This window comes from Penaeus vannamei, chromosome 16 (assembly GCF_042767895.1).
Source record: "Penaeus vannamei isolate JL-2024 chromosome 16, ASM4276789v1, whole genome shotgun sequence".
NCBI classification, from domain to species: domain Eukaryota; kingdom Metazoa; phylum Arthropoda; class Malacostraca; order Decapoda; family Penaeidae; genus Penaeus; species Penaeus vannamei.
In genome coordinates, this window is record NC_091564.1 from 27,305,548 (window position 1) to 27,310,547 (window position 5,000).

The window sequence follows — 5,000 nt, forward strand, 5'->3', positions numbered from 1 at the left end:
ATATACATATGTATACACACAAACACAAACACATGCACTCGTATATATTTTTATGTGTATATGCGCGCACACACACACACACACACACATATGTATATATACTCTATAAAAACAAATACATTTATGCATGCACGAGATATGTGCATGTATGTTCAATGCTTATGATAATAGTAATAAAAAAAAAAAAAAAAAAAAAAAAAAAGAATATTAACAGTTGAAGGCCAACTAAGATGTAAATGTATAATAAATATTGAGTGCAACTTTTTTTTCAGATGAAAAGATCCAAACCAAGATCTTTCAATCGACAGCATATTCAACAGTATTTGAACAAGAAGAAAAAAGAGAGGCATCTCCTCCAGTTACATCACCGCTGCGCAGCCTTCGGAGTACCAGCGTCTTCCATCACCGGAACTCCTTCAGCACCAGCGGGCTTACGAGCTTCCACAATTGGTGAACTTTATGGCTGACCTGAGGAAATAGATAGTTACGATGGGGGTAACGAGGCAGTCAAACCTGCCGTAATTCCCGTTCAAGAGCCTACCAAGGCAAGAACAACATCTGATCTATTTATTCTTGCTCTGGAGGTATTTGGTCCTCCTAACGATTTGGTCTTCTGGCCAAGGCTACAAACCGTCAGTCTCTTTTAATAACGGAGCCACTTATTGTGTTGCAGTTGGAGATATTACATCGCAATAGGAGTACTATAATATAAAGAGGATTTTTCTGATGTAATCTGGCGGCCAAAGAATCTTCGTGACTTTGTAATATAAATATCTACCCATCTATCTACGTATATATACATATAAATGTACATACAAACAAACACACCCACCCACTTGTGCATGTGTGTGTGTGTGTGTCAGAACAATAAACCCATTATAGAAATATGAAGATCATATGCATTAAATGGGAATATAAAATATAATTTTTACGGCGGTTGTGGTGAAATGAGCAGGTCTTTGCACACTGGTTTTGTGGTTAAAAGGCCGCCTGGAGCCTGTGGCAGAAGCGAAATTAAATAACCTTTGTGAAGGAGGAACGCACCACCTGTGAGGATATCTTTAAACATCACACGGATGCACACTCTGTCTGACTCTTTAAGTCGAAGAGTTCCACTTGATTGATAATGGAAGGCCTCCTGGCTATAAGATCAAGACTATTGATTTCCAGGTAAGGAAAGCAAAACATGGGAACTGGCAAGAATATCCTCAACCTACTACATCTTGAAACGCAAAAAAATCTTTATAGCACCTCTGCATTAAACAAGCAAACATTAAACCTCGACATGCACCAGAAATGAAGGTGGAATTCCCACGCCAATTCCGAAACACTTGCATGCTTTAGCAAAGAAAACTCAAGAGCCCGGAATGAGCATCGCGAAACAAGCTGGATCCAAGTGAAAACCAAAACTATTTCATTATCTTGCGGTAAATGTGACACGAAAGCCACACTGTAACATGAAAACCGACTGCTGGTGTTCTAGATAATTAGATAGATACTAGATAATTTTAAAATGTATATTTTATACGTCTGTTAATTGTATCTCACTGATTAAATTCATTACACACGCACACACATGCACACACACACTCACACACACACACACACACACACACACACACACACACACATATATATATATATATATATATATATATATATATATATATATATATATATATATATATATATATGTATATATACATATATATATATAAATATATATATATATATATGTGTGTGTGTGTGTGTGTGTATACAAACACAGTAACGTGTACACGTATAAAAATGAAAACAGCCACAATACGATATGAAAATAACTCTTCACGACTTCCATTTCAGACGAATTATAAACGAAAAGGAAACAAGGAGAGAATTTAAACAAGATTATATAGTGGCAGAGACAACTAACGAGATGTGAATCGTCTTAGCCTAAGGGTCAAGGTCGAAAGAGTCAAGGTCATTCAAGGTCAATTGGCCATCACATAAGTTCAAATTGGGCACTTTCCTACTTAGTGGGGCTTTAAGCATTTTTATTACATAAGGATTTGACGTCCTGTTGTGTTACGGGAATGATTATAAAATTTCTATTTCGCAGATGAATGTGCCTGATAAAAAAAAAAAAAAAAAATCGAGCATATGGTCGATGGATTGACTATCACAACCCTATAATCCCTCAGGAACACTGAAGAAACAACTGACATCTTAATATACAATGAGTGATTCGAGAAAAAATGAAGGTTATTAGCGGTGTGGGAAGGTTTACGGTAAACTGGGAATTTAGGCGATCCATTTGCTTTTCATAAAAGAACGCCGAGAAAACCTAACTTACCTAAGTCTCCCCATTCTACTTTAAAATCAGTAGCACGAACGAGGTTTTACTTATTCTTTTGACAAAATCACCGAAATCCGAATGGTTCATTTGCCATACAGAAAAAAAATATCGTCGACATAACGAAACCAAATCGTGTCACGCGGGAGGATTGACAGTTCAGATTCGAACATTTCCATATATAAATTCGCAAAAACCGGACTAAGGCTACTTCCCACCACGGTAACATGAATTTGCTTACATAATTCGCCGTAAAAATAAAATTATTCCTGATACAAACGGATGAGATCGATTAAGAAGTTGACCAGAATAGGGATCTTCCGGCGAAGAAGAAAGGTTCCTTTCAAGAGAATCTAGCACATCGTCAAGCGGGACAAGAGTAAATAAGGATTCGATATCAAAACGCACTAGTTTCGTAACGCGCGTCGGCAGATTTCTAACTTTATCTATGAAATCCATCAAATCTTCAATGTGGCTATCAGAAAAAGAACCCATTTGTGTGTGTGTGTGTGTGTGTGTGTGTGTGTGTGTGTGTGTGTGTGTGTGTGTGTGTGTGTGTGTGTGTGTGTGTGCGTGCGTGCGTGTGCGTGTGTGTGCGTGCCTAGCGCGCATGTGTGTATGTGTGTATCAATCTATCGTTCTATTTTTATATTCATATATGTTTATATATACATATACAATTGATATATGGATGCGTATATAATATGTGCATGAGACTTTATATGCTTGGCCTTTTTATGATTTTTTTAAAGGACAAGTTATCCTTTTTGCAGGGACATGGCCACACCCTGGTAGTGACAGCAATATATACGTTTTTTTCAGAGAGTTAGGGGTGAGGCCGCCCTGTTGCACGCTGCCATCGCTTACAACAGGGTGGCATAAAATCGTAGGCATGCTCTGGAACATTCATATATCCTAGTTATAGACTAACCATATACACTGTGCTTATGTATAAGATAAAGAGTGACTGAACATGTGAAAGTTGCGCGAATTTATTGCATTTTGGTATTCAGTTATTATATAGAGATTTTTTTCTCTCAATGCATTATTTTGTTTCACTATATCTTTTCCCTTACATTTCTTTCTATCTCAGGTCTCTCCTTTTCTCCATTTCTTTCTTTCTTTCTCACTCCCCCCTCCATCAAATCCTCTCTGTCCATCTCTCTCTTTACTTTACCTTAAACTTTCACTCTCCTTCTCAGTATCGCTCAGAAAACCGATGTTCTCTTTCACTATTTCTTTTAGGGCGATCCTCCACTTATATATAGATAATCTGACCTGAGAAAGCTGTTAAACAGAATATAGAGACAATAACACTTAGACTTTTCTTCCAGTCCTTCTCTTCCAACAAATAAATGCGACAGAAACGCTAAAAAAAACAGCAACAACGAAGAATGAGTGCAACGTTGGCTATTTTGATGCAACTTTAGCAACATGCACGGCTGGACTCTGAATAGGACTTCACGGATAAACGGCGAAAGTTAGGCTGAAACGAAAAAGGGATCAATGAAACAGGTAAAGAAAGGCGAGAGAGAGAGAGAGAGAGAGAGAGAGAGAGAGAGAGAGAGAGAGAGAGAGAGAGAGAGAGAGAGAGAGAGAGAGAGAGAGAGAGAGAAATGAAATAAAGGTGGAAATACTAATTCAAGTTTCCGGTGTAACAGCCCATGGAAGGGGAATATACTGGCCAAGCCTAACTTATAACCCGGGTATAAAGCAGACTTGCCTAAAATAATTCCAGGTATATTCAGGGCAGGGGTATATTGTCTGGGCTGGCACACCGGGTCTTTGATGATTTTTTTTACAGGGTGAGAAAAGAATGTACATAGGGTTAGACAAGAAAACAGTAAAGTAAAGACCATAGTGAAGGAGCGAGAACAGGTGCGTTGAGATAGTGTGAAGAGACACGAAAGAAGGCTGCTTTGGAGTGCACGGGGGATGATGTAATTACTTCATCTATACAGCAAACATGTACGGCAGAGATTTGTTGTCAAAGATGCACGTCAGTTACGTGATATTCACAATATACGTACAATTTAATGGCATCCAAGGACATAATGTATCAATTTGTCGTTGTTAAAAGGGGCGAGTGCACTACGCCCTGGGGTATATTTCCGAATTAATCATAGTTATTAATGTCTGCAGGAATTCACCTTCACAAATAACAGAAACTATCAAATCTTTCAAAATTTGACGGCCTTTTCATTACAAAGCCAATTCCCATGCTTACCTCTCTACGACGAATGATCTCCCTGCAATTTATTTATCTTATAAGGATGTGGAATAAGTGTGGAGATAAGGATAAGAAGGCAGAAACAAGGAATATATACAAGCAATTATCAGCAAAAGAGAATAGTAGATAAAAATCGTGAAATGCGAGAAAACACGAAAAAATGGTAAAAGAAATAGAAATGGGTCCGTCACTGTAACAAGATAGGAAGAAGTTAGGAAAAAGAGGAAGCTTCGAACAACCCAGAATTAAGGTCATGAGGTCAGTGAGAATGTAAAGCACTGTCTCTAATAAGAATGAAAAATCTTTGTTATAAAAAGGTCATGATAAAAGACAAACAACACAAGAATAACATAAACGTAATTAGTTTTGAACTGAGCTTACGAAGTATTTGAAAGACACTGTTAATATACGCTTGATCTTTAAGCACTCTGTCCTTAG